The sequence below is a fragment of the Pelodiscus sinensis genome, chromosome 3 (genome assembly GCF_052426305.1).
Source record: "Pelodiscus sinensis isolate ZL-2025 chromosome 3, ASM5242630v1, whole genome shotgun sequence".
In the NCBI taxonomy this organism is placed as follows: Eukaryota; Metazoa; Chordata; order Testudines; family Trionychidae; genus Pelodiscus; species Pelodiscus sinensis.
In genome coordinates, this window is record NC_143054.1 from 45,034,088 (window position 1) to 45,051,795 (window position 17,708).

At 44.3% G+C, this 17,708-nt stretch overlaps 1 protein-coding gene across 1 annotated transcript in view; it reads left to right on the forward strand.

Moving 5' to 3' along the window:
• Positions 1-17,708, forward strand: part of HCRTR2 (hypocretin receptor 2) — a 61,021-nt gene that overhangs the window by 16,151 nt on the left and 27,162 nt on the right. The window lies entirely within an intron of this gene.

Here is a 17,708-nt window from a genome sequence, read left to right on the forward strand (position 1 = left end):
CTCTGTAGTGTAGACATACCCTTAGTGCTAATTATAATTATTTTTGTATGTTCAACATGGAAGTGAAAAACTGAGTAGTTGAGTCATCCACTCTCATTCTTCCCAAAGCCTCAAGTGTGTATGGCAGAAGTCCTATAGTACCAATCCATCCTTATCTTGGGCTTGTTATTCCTGGTCTTTTATATTGACATGAAATAATGCCATTACATGCTGTTACGCCTCTACCTTGAAGGCAGGGGAAAAGGAGGGGGGGGCCCCCCCCCCTTTACTATCTAGAGAGACACCGGACCCAAATCCGTTTTCTCAATTGCTAGCCTTTAATTTCTAACACACGCACCGCGTTGCCTATTACGAACAGCACGCCCGTGGTGCCAATGACCACCCTCTCGGAGAAGGGTGAGAGGGAGGGGGTCCGGGCCCGCCCTCACTCCGGACCCCGACCCAGGGCCCTAAAGCCAGGACGCTAGTCCCAGCTAATGACGGGGGGGGGTGTTTGCAACCCTAAACTCCCCCGTACTCGGGTTCCGCGGCCCAGCCCTGGGTCACTTCTCCCTCTTCCCCCGAGTCCCCCCTTGCTGCGGCTCGCCGGCCCCCGGGGTTGTGCCTCACCCAGGGGCGCCAGTAGCCGCTACCTTCCGGTCCCCCCGGTGTGCTCCCCGTCTCCCGGGCTTCCCCCTGGACGGGCGTCCCGGTGTTTAAATCGCCCGCCCGGCGCCGGGGGATGACGTCCCCCCCGACGTCCATCTTGTGCGCCGCCAGTTCCCGTCGCGGGGGTGACGTCACGCCCCGCGCCGAATGGCACGGACGCCGCTCCCCTGGGCGGCGTCCGCTGGCTGCCCCGAACCGCGTCTCCCGGCGGTCGGGGGGAGCCCGTGTCGCGGCCGGCTCCGAGAGTGGCGGGGCGGCCCCGCCACACATGCATTATTACGCTATGGAGTGTATCTCTCCATCACTGATTCAGTCCCTGGAATCACCCAAGAAATACTTGTCTAGATAGCCTAGTATTAGGTATTCTTAAAAGATGTCCCAGGTGTGTCCAGGTCTTCTTCCACACTACTTGTATTGTTGTAGGCAGTCATACCTATTCTATGACTTCTTAATTGCTTATTTTGTAAGTCCATTTTATTTTAATTATTCCAGGCAGGCACCTTCACCAAAAGCTATTCTGTTTGCATTTCATGGACTTACTATTTTCCCAGGACTCTCCTCAATATAGGAGGATGTGTAGAGTATTGCTTCTAAAGATCTTAAGCTTTATATTTTTACTAATCACATGAAATTGTGTAAGGTATTGAGTTTTTGTAACTATAACAGTCACTTTTCCCATTCTGGCATTTACATCAAACACAGTCCCATCAGTATAACTAATGACAGATCCAAGATAAGTGAAATTAATGAGTTTTCAAAATTTTACCTTCCAAGCAGATAAAATCACTGACAGAGAAATTAATTTTCATAACTTCCATCTTTGATTTATTGATAAGACCTGTTTGCTTGTCAGAATTTGCAAAAACATTGGTCTTTCTGCCTATCTTTGACTGAGTTATTTATAAGACAGATATTGTATGCAAAGTCAGTCTCTGAGCTCACCATCTATCTGCTCAGTACCTGTTTCCATACACACAGTCTGCCACATAACAAAGTCAATATTGACACCAAACAAGATAGCATCTTACCTCCTATCTTTCCTGACATATGTGGAAAAATTAAGCCAGACTATTAAGTCCCAAGTTATCTGAACTGTATAGTGAGTGTTCTGGTGATTTTTTTTTTAAATTTGAATGACTTTAGTGGGGAATCCATAGATTTGTATTACCTGCCACTGTGATTCTCTATCCCCATTATGAAACACTTTGAGAATTCCACAAAATTCAGGACTACTGGCAGCTACCATACATACTTTACTCTTACTTTATTGCACAGGTTGAAATTCTGGTTTACGCAAGATCTGTTCGAGCATCTTGTTGTTCTATTTAAGATTTACATAGAAAGCGTCCTCTGGAATTGAAATCACCACAGTCCCATGCCATTCACTCTTATCCCCTCCTTTGGGGAGTTTGATTATAATTCCTCTTCATTCTTCTGGGGTGTGTTTCTTCTTCTGGACCAAACCAAGGAGACATGGCAGGATTTTTATGTTGATATCTCCATTTACATTAAGAAGTTCTATTGAGATTTGATTTTCACATGGTGATGTTATTTAATCTTTTTATGGTTACATTCAATTCATCCTCTTTCATCTTCTCTTCCTTATCAAAATATTACTCCTGATGGGAAGGAGGTGACTCTTAAGGGTACCTGTCCCATCATGAGTAAGCCTCCTCCTGAGGCAGTGCAGTGCAATGGCCACATAACATAGCTCTAGGGTTCAGGGTATAACAGCTTAATGGCTAGAGTCAGTAAGAGTCAATAACACAGCCCTGGGGTTCAGGACAGCACAACCTAATGGCTAGCATCACAGGGGCTTGGGGGAGCAGCCCCAGTAGGGGGGCCTGGGCCCACTCTACTCCACCAGGACATGGGGCCCTGTCAGTGAGGGAGTGGTCTGCCACTGGCTCAGTGGGGAAGCCCACCAAAACACACTTAGCTCACTCAGGTGAGAGATACTACTCATGAACCGTCCCTGGTCATTTCCTACCAGATCTGGCACTGGGGTGATCCACGTAGTTGCTGTGTCATCAGGGTCCCCAATGCCAGTCTCCTCCCGCAGCTCTGCCGGGTCTGGAGGCTTGATTCAATCTCCCAGATCTCTGGCTGCCATTGTCTGGGCTTCTGGCTGGCCCACCTCTGGAGCTCCTCCAGAATGTCCTTCCTCTCCAGTGTCCAGCCCAGACTGAGCTGAGCTGCTCCCTGGGAGCATGCCAAGTGTGGCTGGGGGTGGGACTTCCTCTACCCACAAGGCATTGAGATCTCCTGGGCCAGTGAGGGGTATGCACATCCTGTCATGGAAATATTCTGTCAATCCATTATTTTGCTCTTCTAAGTTGAGGGTTATCCTTTGTTTATTTTTATTGGACCATTCCCATTTAGGTTTTGATAAAGAGTTTACATCTCCTTTAACTGTTGATATTTCTGCTTCAGATGTCTGTCTATTTATATATGCTCTTAATATACCACCTGGCTGATCTTTTTACCATTTCATCTTTATCTTTGTGGTCTTCTGTTTTTGTTTTTGTTTAACCTTTTTCTGGTTATAAGACAGTGAGTAGCTTTACTTAGCTAGTTTTCTTACTACAACAGGTCCCATGTGACATTACTTATCCATTCTTCCTTTCCACCTTTGCTAAATCCAAGAATAGTCTCTGTTGTATTAATATAAGTTTTTTCCCCATACCTTTTATTTATCCTAAAAGGCTGCCTTTGCTATATTTGAAAGCTCATTTATAGCTGAATTCAACATCTGAATACACAAACTCATGTCACAGAAGTGTCTGAATAACAGGGAAATTGTAACAATTTTCAATTCCTGGAAACCTAATCATCCTCTGAATCTTTGTCTGGCTCCAATCCCCTGATGCAGTCAGTCCCTTCCCTCCTCCCAGCTCACTCATAGACAAAGATTATCCAGTTGACCAATTTAACGAATGAGTCTTATGCAGAAAGATAATTATCCCATTATTCTAATTTCTAATTAGCAGGGGCAAATTTCCAGCATATAGAATTTTTGTCTCTAGGTTCTTACATGCCATACTGCGGAGGCCATACCATGCGATATTTTATAAGAACCTAAGTATAGATAGAGAATATAGAAGCAGCCTACAACATCTCAAATCGTAATTTTAAAAGTTATAGATTTATAGGTATTATTTGGTTGAAATCTCTGAAAGCATTATCTTGCCCATCATTACCAATTGTTGTCCCGTGTATATTTTTAATTATAGATGGGAATTCCAGTGTGTCATATGGGGATCTATTTCACACTAATAAATTTCAGTTAGCTTGGCAATCAAAAATAGATTCCTACATTTTCCTTCATGCATTGTATTTCAGTCTTACCATTTCATTTCATTAATCAGGAAAGTAGCTATCACGCACCAGAAGCAGGCAGTGGTTCCTTCACATCTGGTTTTGGCTGAGAACTCTCTGACATATCTATATGAAAATGTTTCAATTTTCTGAATGGCACAAAGGGAACATAATCTAAACACTTACTCCTTTTGAAACTCTTCTATGAATTTGCTTCAGTTTTTTTACATCTGTCTAGTGTTGAAAACACCAGAGCCGAGTGTGCCATATAAACACAGAGCAATCACCTCTGTGATTGGTGAGAAGATGCTTTTTTACCTGCAGCCCAGGACTGCATCAACCTTTTATGGCCAGCACATCATAGTTCTAGGTTATCATATCCTGTTGATTATGGATTTCAGCATTATTGTTTTCCAGCTATCTTATTCCATTTGTGCATCTGTTTTTATTATTTTTCTGAGTTGTATCTCATTTTATTTTGTACTCCTATTTTTAGATATTAATAGTTAAGTGCTCACTACTCATAAAAGATGCCAAACTGACAGCCCTAGAATCTGATAGCTTCCTTATTAGAGGTCGTTTTGTGTTATCTCCTGTGTCTTAACTACTTCTTGCAAAACCTCCCAATTTACTCCCCTCTGAAAATTTAATTAATATGTTCCTCATCCTTTTTTCCATATCATTAGTAAAAATGTTGAAAAACTCACTGGTGACTTTTAAAAAAAAATAAACATAGAGTAAACATGCAGTGTACTTGCCTTGTCATGTTATTGGTATTTCATAACCCATTTTCAACTTCTGTTATTCCATTATCTTAGGGAGGAAAATTGTTCACCGATACCATCAAAATGAGAGAAGTTGAGATGGGTTATTAAATGCTCATAGCTTGACAAGCTCAGGAAAGAGCAGATTCTGTTTTTTGTTGTTCATGTTTTGGTTTTCTTATTCTCCCTCTTTCTCTTTTTTTAATCTTAAAAAAAAAATATTGAAATGGCTCATAAGATGCCAGGCCTCAATTCCCCCACCTTCTCTTCTTCTTCCATTCCACCCAGTTCCTCTTTCCTTCCTCTGCTATTACATATTTCTTCTCCTATGTTATTACTCTTACCCCCTCACACACCCTCTAATATAGCATGTCTATAAGGGTATGTCTACACTACAAAGTTAGTTCGAACTAAAGGACGTTAGTTCGAACTAACTTTCATAGGCGCTACACTAGCGCTCCGTTAGTTCGAATTTAATTCGAACTAACAGAGCGCTTAGTGCGAATTAGGTAATCCTCATTCCACGAGGATTAAGCCTAGTTCGAACTTACTAGTTCGAATTAAGGGCTGTGTAGACCCTTAATTTGAACTAGTGGGAGGCTAGCCCTCCCCAGCTTTCCCTGGTGGCCACTCTGGCCAGCACCAGGGAAACTCATCTGCCCCCCTCCTGGCTCTGGACCCCTTAAAGGGGCACGGGCTGGCTACGGTGCCCGTGCCAGGTGCAAGCCTGCCAGCACCCAGCCAGCAGACCCTGCACCTGGCATGGATCGAGCCAGCCACCCGATGACTCCCAGCCCTCCCCCTCTTCCCGGGAGCAGGCTGGCAGGTGGACCTCATCCACGATCTCCACACTAGGCACAGGAAAGTGGCTGGCTAGGGCAGGAGAGCTGCCAGCTTGGCCACCCAGGAGCAGGTGTGCAAGAGAATCAAGGGGGTCCACTGAGACTCTCGACCCTGAGCCCTGAGCTTACAATGGCCGTACTGGGTCAGACCAAAGGTCCATCTAGCCCAGTAGCCTGTCTGCCGACAGCGGCCAACTCTAGGGACCCTGGAGGGGATGGACCGAAGACAGTGACCAAGCCATTTGTCTCGTGCCATCCATCTCCAGCCTTCCACAAACCTTGGGCAGGGACACCACTCCTACCCCCTGGCTAATAGCACTCCATGGACCCAACCTCCATGACTTGATCTCACTTCCCTTTAAACTCTGTTCTAGTTGTAGCCTTCACAGCCTCCTGCAGCAAGGAGTTCCACAGGTTGACTCTTTGCTTTGTGAAGAACAACTTTCTGTTACTAGTTTGAAGCCTGCTACCCATTCCTTTCCTTTGGTGTCCTCTAGTCCTTCTTTATGGGAACTTTTCTGTATGCACCCTCTCCACCCAACTCCTGCTTTTAGAGACCTCTATCCTGTCCCCCCCTCCGTCTCCTCTTTTCTAAGCTGAAAAGTCCCAGTCTCTTTAGCCTCTCTTCATATGGGACCTGTTCCCAACCCCTGATCATTTTAGTTGCCCTCCCCTCTCCTAGCCTCTCTTTTCCCCTCTCCCACCTCCTTTTCCCAGTCTCGGGTTCCCTCGCCTCTGAGGCTTTGCCAGAGCAAAGCCTCAGAGGCGCGGCACCCCGCTGCGCTGCGGCTCTGCTCCCCGTGTCCCTGGTCTGCTGGGGGGGGGGGGCGCATCTAGTGTGCTCCCCCCCCCCAGCAGACCAGGCTTTTGTTTTGGACTCTGGGGCAGAGCAGCTGAGGCGCTGCCGATTGGTCCTGCAGCGCCCGTGGACACTACTGGACCAACCCGGCAGCACCCCAGCTGCTCTGCCCCAGGTCCTGATTCAGCCGCTGCTGGTCAGTTTCAGCAGCGGCTGAATCAGGACATCTGGGGCAGAGCAGATGGGGTGCTGCTGGGTTGGTCCAGTAGCACCCCAGCTGCTCTGCCCCAGGCGTCCCCAAGTCAGCTTCTGCTGAAACTGACCAGCGCTGACTACAGGAAGCCCGAGGCAGAGTTGCTCTGCCCCGGGCTTCCTGGAATCAGCTGCTGATCAGTTTCAGCAGCAGCTGACTTGGGGACGCCTGGGGTTCTTAAGTTGATTCTGTATGTAAGTCAGAACTGGCGGTCAGTTTCAGCAGTGTCTGAATCTGGACGCCAGTTCCGACTTACATACAGATTCAACTTAAGAACAAACCTACAGTCCCTATCTTGTACGTAACCCGGGGACTGCCTGTACTGGGTTTTCAACTGTGACAAGTTGTGAAATTGCATATGACTTTTGGAGAGCCTGTGAAACATGCAGTATTTGAAGACATGCACAGACTGTAAGATATTTATCTTTTAGTACCTGTCATTGTCGTTTCTTTATGAAAATCAATAAAAAATACATCACACACTGTCATGACACACTGAAATACACATGTGATCTCATCAAATGTGGAAACTCAACTTGTGATAAGATATGTAGAAGATAGGGATGTTAGGATGTGAGTCATTAGCTAATCATGTAGTCAATGGAATTCATACTGATTACACGATTAGTAGACAAGGGAGGAAGCCTCAGTCCCAGCTCATGCTGGGTTCAGGAGTTACACCCCACTGCGGCTCTTCAGTTTAAATGTAGTAAGAGCCAAGTGGGCAGGCAGCAGGAGCGGGGGTGGCCGGGGGCGGGGGAGGAGATAGGAGTGCAAGTGGCACCACAGAGACAGTTCTGGCTTTGAAGCTGGCTTTCCCTAGCACTGGCTCTTGTTTCCCCAATCCTTGCTGCTTCTGATATACAGGCAGCAAGTGTGGGGATAGGGGAGAGGGAAATGCAAGTAGCTGAGTAGTCAACTCAACTACTTCCTTACATCCCTAGTAGAAGATATCTAAATAACTACCAAGTGGACCTATTGAGTTATCAAGTCCACCTCCTTGCTAATGGCCTCTGAAATGTCATGGAGCTTTGTAAGATTCATTGCACTGTGACTTTTGAAGCTTTGTTAGTAAACATTGATACAAAGTGCCCAAATACTGGAGCTGAGAGAACCTGGTACTGTCACATACTTCCTAGGCAACCATGTAAGTCACTTAATTTATTTGTGATTCAGCTCACTGTCTATAAACGTAATACTTTTGAGTTCTTCCAATCATGCACCTGTCTTATCTATTTAGGTTGTAAGCACTTGAATGTAGGATCTGGTTTTCTTTCTAGAAGTTTGTATACAGCCTAGAACAATAGGCCCCCAATCATGGCTGGGTCTTTTGGAAACCATTGGAATATGAACAATAAAAATAGTAACGAAATCCTTAAAATTTGTTTAATTATTTTCTTGATCTATTTTTGTATTACTATTTTTATTATCTTCACTATACATATTTTATTATACTATATGCTAATAAATGTAACTTCATAGAGCCTTGAAACATGAGGGCTACGTCTACACTGGCATGAATTTCCGAAAATGCTTTTAACAGAAAAGTTTTCCGTTAAAAGCTTTTTCAGAAAAGCACGTCTAGATTGGCAGGACACTTTTCCGGAAAAGCACTTTTTCCGGAAAAGCGTCCGTGGCCAATCTAGACGCGCTTTTCTGCAAAAAAGCCCCGATCATCATTTTCGCGATCGGGGCTTTTTTGCAGAAAACACTACTGTGCTGTCTACACTGGCCCTTTTCCGGAACAGTTTTCCAGAAAAAGACTTTTGCCCAAACTGGAGCAGCATAGTTTTTCCGTAAAAGCACTGATGATTTTACATTAGATCGTCAATGCTTTTCCGGAAATTCAAGCGGCCAGTGTAGACAGCTGGCAAGTTTTTCCGGAAAAGCGGCTGATTTTCCAGAATAACTTGCCAGTGTAGACACAGCCGAGAGGTTTTTCACCCTAGTGTGTAACAATTATAGAAACTACAAAGAGGGAATCATCAGCAGGAGGTTGTATTTATGGTGGGATCCCACAGAGTTTTTATCAATGACCTGAACCCCCCCACACACATAAAAGTATCATTGATAAAGTTGATGACACAAAAATTAGGGGAATGGTAAATATCACATTCACAGATTCAGAGTCATCTAGATCAGTTGGTAAGCTGGGTGCAAGGATACAGTATGCATGTTAACATGGTAAAACATAAATGTATGTACTCTGAAAAAAAGATTGAAGAGCTATAATCACCTAACCATGAACTCTCAGAGCGATGCTGTGGCCAAAAGAGTGAATGTGATATTGGAATGCAAAAATGGAGTTGTTTCAGGCAGGAGTAGAGTGGTCTATATACCACTCTGGTTTGAGTGGTACTAATACTGGTACTGGCACTGGCGTGATAGATGCATGGATACTATGTCCAGTTTTAATGTTCCACAGTTCAACATGGGTATTGAAAACTTGGAGAGGGTTTAGAAAAGAGTCTTAAAAATTATTAAAGGATCAGAAAAATGACTTACAATAATAGACCCATGGAACACCATCTATTTAATCTAACAAAGAGAAGTTCCAGAAGTGATTTAATTAATTTGTAAGTAACTATAGGGGGAACAGCTGTTTAATAGTCTAACAAAGTAAACTTCAGTCTAACAAAGTAAACTTATCCAAGAAGCTATTGTGTAGCTTCTACTGGAAGTAGAAGCTACACAAATTCAGGTTGGAAATAAGACACACATTTTTAACAGAAAGTAATTAACTATTGGAACATTTTACCAAGGATTGTGACAGATTCTGCATCACTATGTTCAAATCAAGATTAAACTCTATTGTAGTAGATCTGATCGAGGAATTATTCGGAGAAGTTCTCCTGCATATATTATATCGGAGGCTAGCCCACTAGATGACTACAATGGTACCTTCTAGCATGGAATAAGTGAATCTGCAAATATTGATGTGCCATTTGGCTGTAAGGATGCACTGTTTAATTAGCACACAGTCTTTTATATCACTTTGGATGCGATGGTCAAATTTTGTAAAATGAGCTTTTGTAATACCTGACTCTGGCCCCAGCTCCAGATATAACAATCTTATTACTGCCCCCAAGGTATTTTGGGGGTACGTTTACTTATACCCACCTTTATTTTTAATTATTTGTACTTGTTTGCTTACTTCAATTGGACTACATGTTACATCTCTTTTAAGGACTAGAGTGACTAGCCATCTGTCTATACAGCAATGTAAGCCTCAGGTCAGTGGAACTCGTCAGCTGTCCTATGTCAGGGAACCCTGGGCTTCAGTATCTACATTGCACTTTAATCCTAGGTAAAGAATTTCTAACCTCTACTTGAACTTAGGGTCTGGTGTCCACACTACAGTGCACAGTATCTCAAAGTAACTATTTCCCAAAGTGCCTAGCACTTCCCCCCTCGCCCCCCACCAGTGTCAACACATTTTTGCCCTAGGAAAATGGTGCACAGTAGGAAAACTCTACAATTACTCTTCTCCTTGACTGTGACAGTGCTATTGGTGGGACACAGGTGCCTCCAAGGAGCATATGAGTACATAAATGTCATAATGAGCACCTTTGGTCCGTCTTAATAGAATGACTGCAGTTGAAGGGTATGTCTACACAGCAAAGTTATTTCAAAATATAACTGCTATTTTAAAATTAATTCAAAATAGTGGAGTGCTTATTTTGAATTTGGTGAACCTCATTCCATGAGGAATAAAGCCAAATTTGAAATAGCTAAATCGAAATAAGAGTTGTGTAGACACTTATTTCAAAATAGGGGACCTCCAGCCCTTCCCAGGGTGCCCTGGTGGCCACTCTGGGCACAACCAGGAAAACTCCTCTCCCTCCCCCTCCACTCCTCCTTGGAGCCTGGTCACAGTGCCTGTGCCAGCTCCAGGCCTGCCAGCCCAGAACCAGCAGTCACTGCCCCTGACCCGGTGGCCCCACAACATGAGCCAGCAAGCCACTGGTAGCCAGCCCTCCACCACTCCGCAGGACCAGTCTCCCAGGAGTCTGCCAGGGGCTGGAGAAGGCGGGCACCTTCCAGGTCTAGTGTGGAGATCATGGACCTGATTGAGGTTGGGGGGGAAGCCTCCAAGGTCCATGATCTCTGCACTAGACACAGGAACGCATCCGTCTACAGGAGGATGGCTGACAGCCTGGCCACCAAAGGCCACATGTGCACCCAGGAGCAGGTGTGGATGAAAATAAAGGATCTTCAGTAGGCCTATGCCAGGGCCACAGGGGGCAGCTCCCAACCAGGGGCAGACCTACACACCTGCTCCTATTTCAATGCCCTGGACTGCATCCTGGAGGACGGCACAGTCCGTGCCCCCCAAATGGTCCTCAACCCTGGGGCAGAGGGCCCTGACCAGGGCATTGAGGAGGAGGAGGAGGAGGAGGAGGAGAGCCAGGAGCCAGAGGAGGCCATCATCGCCACCCCGATGAGCCAGGACCCCTGAGCTGCCCCAGCGGATCTGTCACCGGTGTCATCTCAGGCCAGGGAGGCAACACCATGTCCCTTGTGGGGGGAGGGAGAGAGGATGGGATCTAGGGACTGCGTGTGTAGGCCTTGCTGTTCACGGTTCATGCAGCAACCCGTGCATGTGCGAGCATGTACCGTGCCACCCCTGGGCATGTGGCCCCAGCTGGCTGCCACACAGGGGCCTTACCCTGTTAGCCACATGCATGTGTGAGGAGGCATGACATTCTCCTGACTCTGGGGAGGGACACAGCAGAACGTCCTCCCTCCACAAGGCCACTCTGCACAGAGGCAGGGGACATCTCCCCCTTCCCCACCCATGCTACATACACCACATGGACATGGGTGTGGCCTCCAGGCATCCCCCACTCCCAGGGACAGCGGGACATTCTGAACATGGCCTGTGTGCAAGCACATTGGCTCTGATGGTGCAGGGAATGGTCATCCTCACCTTGCAGAGTAACAAAATAACGCTGTGATCATACCCATTTCAGTTATATTGATAGTTTGTTTCAAAATCCCTGTTAGCAAGTACGTCTGTAACCCCTCCCCCCCACACACACACATGCACACACTCACTCTTATCTGATCTGTCTCATTTGAAAACCCTGCAGGCTCTCCCAGTATGTGCTCGCAGACCTGAGTTCAGCAGATAATGGGCTAATGCTGATCTCAACTGCTGCCATTCACAATAGAGTGCAACAGACTGAACCACAGATTGTTAGCACCGAGAATATTAAGGAAGCTGCCCCCAAGGAATTCTGGGATACAAGACTTCCAGGATTGGAGTCAAGCCAGGGTCATGTGCACACAGGAAAACCATAGGGCTCAGACCTTAGGTTCCATCTTAAATCTGGTCTTATACCTTCCAGTCCTGCAGGTCCTGGGACCTTAGGTTAAAGTTCTAGGTTTACACAACTGCTGTATGGCTGCAAGGGGCTTTAGGCCTGAGGCCAGGCTCAAGCCTGTGTTTGCATTGCTGTGTAGACATACCCTAGGGCTATGTCTATACTGGCCCCAAATTCCGGAAAAGAAATGCAAAGCAGGTAAGTCAGAATAAGGAAATCCGCGGGCGATTTAAATATCCCCCGCGGATTTAAATAAACATGTCCACCGCTTTTTTTCCAGCTTGGGGAAAAGCCGGAAAAAAGTGTCTAGACTGGCGCGATCCTCCGGAATAAAGCCCTTTTCCGGAGGATCTCTTATTCCTACTTTCCAAGCCGGAAAAAAGCGGCGGACATGTTTATTTAAATCCGCGGGGGATATTTAAATCCCCCGCGGATTTCCCTATTCTGACTTACCTGCTTTGCATGACTTTTCCGGAATTAGGAGCCAGTGTAGACGTAGCCTAGGTGTTTGTGTCAACTGGATTTCCTGGTGCCAGTAGGTGAGACTCCTGCTGTACATTCAGTTGGCTGGTATACTGAGTACTATATCACACACATGTGTACAGTCTACTACTGCCCTTTGTGTGTGCTTGTGTGTGTAGGAAGGGCAAAGAAAACTGGGCAAAGCCATGGCTGCTTTTCAGGTCAAAATATTTGGTCCTAAGGTGAAGCTACCTAGTTTATTCTTACTCCACACCCCCTTTATTGTGAGCAGTGGGTTGTCCTACAAGTGAAGGTGGGGATACTGTCAAGGAAGCTGCAGTTCACTGTCTACTGGAGCCTCCTTGCTGCTTGGCGGGGGGTAGGGAAGGGAGGATTCGCTTTCCAATTCCTCTTGCCCTGTCTGGCAGTCATTCAGCCTGTTGCCCCGGGCACTTGTTATGCAGCCTCTCCCCCACTAGTGCTGAACTTTTCCTTGTGGCTCAAACCTCCAACCAAGTCACAATCGTCTTCCGCTTCCTAGGTCTCATCATAGTCTCCTTCCTCAAATTTTCTGGCAATCTCCATCTTCACTGTGCTGTCTCTCCCACGGCAGCCACTGGGGGAACCTGAATTCACCCTTTACATTGGGTTCCAATCCAAACCAGCAGTTCTTCTCAGACCTTACTGCTCTTTCCCTAAACTGCTTCTGACCCTGTTTTTTACAGGCTCTAACTCTATCAGGAAGTATGACTGCAACTTCTCTACTGGCAACTTCCACTCTATACACTCCACACAGCTCCTCTTCCAGCTGGATTTCATTAACAATTGAGCCTTAGTTCTCCCTGGGTTTCCTCCAAGCACAGGCCTTGTGTAGGGCGGGCAACCCATCACATGTACCAAATGGTTCGTCTATACAGAAGGACTGAAGTTGAATTAAGCTACGCAACTTCAATGACAACAATTGTGTAGCTCAGGGATAGGGAACCTTTTTTGGATCAGGGCCACTAATCCTCAGAGATATCAGTTGGGGGGTCACACAAAAATTGAGAAGCCAAAAAAAAGTGTACACACAGAAAAATCCCATAATAACCTCCCTTGATGTGGTGTGATATTCTTTTTTTAGTTTTTTATTTTAGAATTTCAGTGTGATGGTTGAATTTGCTTTTCCTTGCCCAGCTGTGGCCACTCCTTCCTCCCTAAAGGCACCTCATACAGGGAAGGGGCTGGGGAGGGGTTTCCTTTCCCTCACACTCTTGCACGGGATTCCCCGTTTCCCCTCCATCCTCCTTAACTGTTCAGGGAGCAATGCTGGCAGCGTGTGGCCACCCTATGCGAGGAAGGGACTTGGGAGCTTCCCTTCCCTCCAGCTCCAGCCTCTTCGCAGCTGCCTAGTGCGGGAGAAGGGCAACAAGCACAGAAACACCACAGAGTTCCTGTTTATGCAGGAGCTCCAGCACATGTGGTGCTTTCCTCTCTGGCCAGGTCTCCTGGGTGCCTCTCCTAGGTGCAGAAGTGTCTGCACGTGCTGCAGGGGCGGTTGTTGGAAATTTTTAAAGAAGTCCCCAGGACTCCCTCAGTGTTTCATGGCCACTGCTCCCTCTCTCCTCCCAATGGTTGGATTAAATTGAGGTTTTCCTTGCGCAGTAAAAAATGAGGTTTACAAGATCTGTCGAAAATGGCTTTGTTTTCGACAGATCTGCATCTAGACTGCCGGTTTTTTCGAAAAAACTCTGTTTTGAAAAAAAGCGGCAGCCATGTTTATGCTAATGAGGCACAGGATATTTGAATCCCTGCTTCATTAGCAATTTCGATGTACCTAATTTACATCTCTCTACAGAGAGGTGTAGTCTAGACACAGCATTATTGTTTTTACAGTTTACCAAATGTTTGTGAATAAACATGGTTTTGGTTTGTTTTCAGTTTTGAGCTTGGTTCAGGACTGACTTCTATTTTTTTCCTTTAGAATTTTGTGTCAGGAAGAAGCATCTCATGGTCACTGATTCTTATTATAATAAATGAAAAGGGTTCTTTCCTTAAAACACTCCACTAATTAACTGCCTTTTGAATACTCTTTTAGATAAATAGACATAATTGGTGCAACTCATTTTGCTTTTGTAATCAGTTTCAGAAACACTTAGTATCATTTAGATGGCTAAGCAACTTGTGATGTCTAAAACCTATCATTTGCACCTATAAGTATGCTCAACGTGTATAATGGCATGATATTATAAAAGACTTTTAAAATGTATTCCAATTTATGCAGAGTTGTTCTTATATAAATATTTGCAACTAATTATATAGAGCTGTGTAAGAATGTGAAAAATTGTACTATAGCTACCAAAGAAGGTGGCAAAATCAGCCATGTATGAAATATATGCACTAAGAACACTTAAAACCATTTTAGGTAATGAACAATATTTCCAAATAACCTTCCTTTGGTAATATTTCCTCGGTAATAGCAGTGTTCCTTATTTCCTGCAAATATTGCTCTAGTGTTATTTAGTTATTACAACAAATGACCAACAAGTGTGACCATTGTTATGTGTGGATTTTTTTCATTAAGCATTTCCTAGATTAGTCATTCCACCTTGTAAGGTGATTTGTTAGAGCTCATAAGCAGAACAATGAAGCACTATAAAATTATTTAACTTGATCACATTTAACTATGAAACACAAACAGGGCCCCTAGAGTAGAGCAGCATGAAGTGGTGTGGTGGTAATGTTTCAGTAAAGGCGTTTATCCCACTGTTTCTTGTTATTAAAATGTGCATATGTTAAATTGAAGTTTTTCCTCTTTTCTTCTGAAATGACACATTTGGAGATATCATCTACCAGTGTTTGTAACACCAGAATCACTTCCATAGGAGTTTGTTGTAACAGCTCAATGCAGAGAATTGTGATGTCACTGAATACATTGGACAGCAGGAAGTAAAGGAAGCATAAAGAAAGAGGGAAATAAAGATGCTTTCTATGAATCCAGATTTTTACATAGTGTCTGTCAATGAAATAACTCAGAACTTCACCTTTCATTCACTTATGGCAATTATGGTGAAAATATGTCAACGCAGTTATGGTTTTATTTGGGTTTAGAGGTCAAACTGGAAGGAAACACATTAAATGAGAGGTTAGTTGGACCCTCTTGAAGTGTTACTGAACTGGTTTAGGATTAGTGTCTAGATCACACATTAACAGCAGAAGCATAGTAGAAGTCAAGGGAGGGACTACACCCCATACCATATGTCCTTGGAGGAGATAGGCACCATTTTACATTAGCTTGTAGTCTTCATGGTGTTTTCATATTCAGCTTTATATACAATGAACTGCAGGTGATCAAATATGTGTTGTTATACAACTATAATTAAGATATGCCAAGACATTTAAAACCACTGGGAGCACATCTTTTGCTGAAGACCATAGGATTAGAAATCCCTCTGTACTGTCACATCTGAGGTTTTGTATTGGAATATAATGAGATAGCTGACACATACGTTACTCAATAATACAGATCTCAGACTACCTTTCTTAAATTTAATCTCTTATATGCCTTTGTTGTGCATTTGTAAATTCAAGTCAAATCTCTCATGAGATGTAAGCCATTCTCTGTAACCCATTTTTTTTCTGTGCTCATAAATATTTTCTGACAAAATTTGCATTCTTTCTGAGAAATCTATTTCCTTTCATTGCGCTCCTCTTGAAGACAATGAAGTTTTTGCACTCTGTGTGAATAATGGCCAGAATCCACAATGTATCTCTTCACCAAACTTCAAACTCAATGCAATCAATCCTCTTAGAAGCTGTGTTCTGCTGGATTCATTTGATATAGTGACAACGCTTCTTCTAAAAAGGGCAAAGTGACAGGGCACATATAGCATGGTAAGGCATTTTAGTTCCCAAGCTTTTACTGACACTAAGTGGCAAAGATAAGAACAGCAATCACTTTGAATAAGATTCTTGTTCCTCACTGTAAAATTAAAATAGCAAAAAATATTTTTTTTAAATTGCAGGGGAGATTTGAGTGGAGTATTATAGAGGTGACATGTTTACAGATTGGGTAGGATTGAGGTTTCAAAGGGCACTTCTCTGATTTACTTATTCCTTTCCCTATCTTTTCTCTTTCCTTTTTGAATCTCTTCTCCTCTGCTCATCTTAAACTCTCTTCCCTCTCCACTTTCTGTATCTCTCTCAACTCCTTCTTTTGAATTGCAATATGTCTAGGGCTCTGTACATGGCTTGCATGTAACATTAAATCATGGTTTGTTCAGGGATTCTTTTATTGTTTCAATCCTAATTTTCTATGATAAAACTCCCCAAATTGTCTGATTGAAAAACTCCTTAGAAATCTGTGGTTCTCATGATTAAAATAAAATACTGAATTTTAGTTTCCCAGAGTATATATAAGTATCAGCTGAACACAATGTTTTATTGATATGCCCCTTTATCTGAGCCTTCATTATCTGGATTTTTGTATTAACCAAACCATCTGCCCTCTGGGTGGTGACAGCAGTTGGAGCTCTAGCAGTCATCCTTGGACTACTGGGACTGACCACCCTAACTCTCCTTCCCACCCCCTTTCTTCCCCTCCCCGCCCCAGCTTCAAATAGGGGACAGAAAGCAGAGGCTCTTTCCTGGTAGCAGCTCTGAAGTTGCAAGATGGCTGAGGACTCTACCCAGCATTCCTTGGGCATGGCAGACACCAAGAACTGGAGGGAGCAGTATACCTGATATACGGATTAAAGCAGTCAAGTTCAGTAAAACACAATCTAGAATATCAGTGTACAGCTGATTATTCTGGGATCAGTCTACTGTCTTTCCTCCCAAATAGCAGGGTCCAGTTAACATAACTTTCACAAGCCAAAGCCCGGAGGGTTTATCTGTTCAGATTTACTCCTTTCTAGGGTACATCTAACAGCAAAGATCTGCACACACTGTTGAGGTGGTGGGCAATAACATCACAGCCAGTAGCAGATAGCATTATTCCGACTCCTGTAACTCTCATTGTATGAGGAATAAGGGAAGTCAGAGAAAGAGTGCTTTATTTCAAAATAAGTTCTGTGTAGATGCTCCATATTTCGAAATAAGCTATTTAGAAATAAGATACGCAGTTGATGTAGCTCAATTTGCATAGCATCTTTCGAGTGAAGCCCTCCAGTGGAGACACACTCTGAGACTGCATCTTCCAAAAAATGAGGAAGAATGGCTTTTGCGCAAAAGGGAGGTTTTGAGCAAAAAGGAGACATCTACACAGCGCTTTTTTGTGTAAAAACCTCTTGAGCATCTGACGAAGTGGGTCTTTGC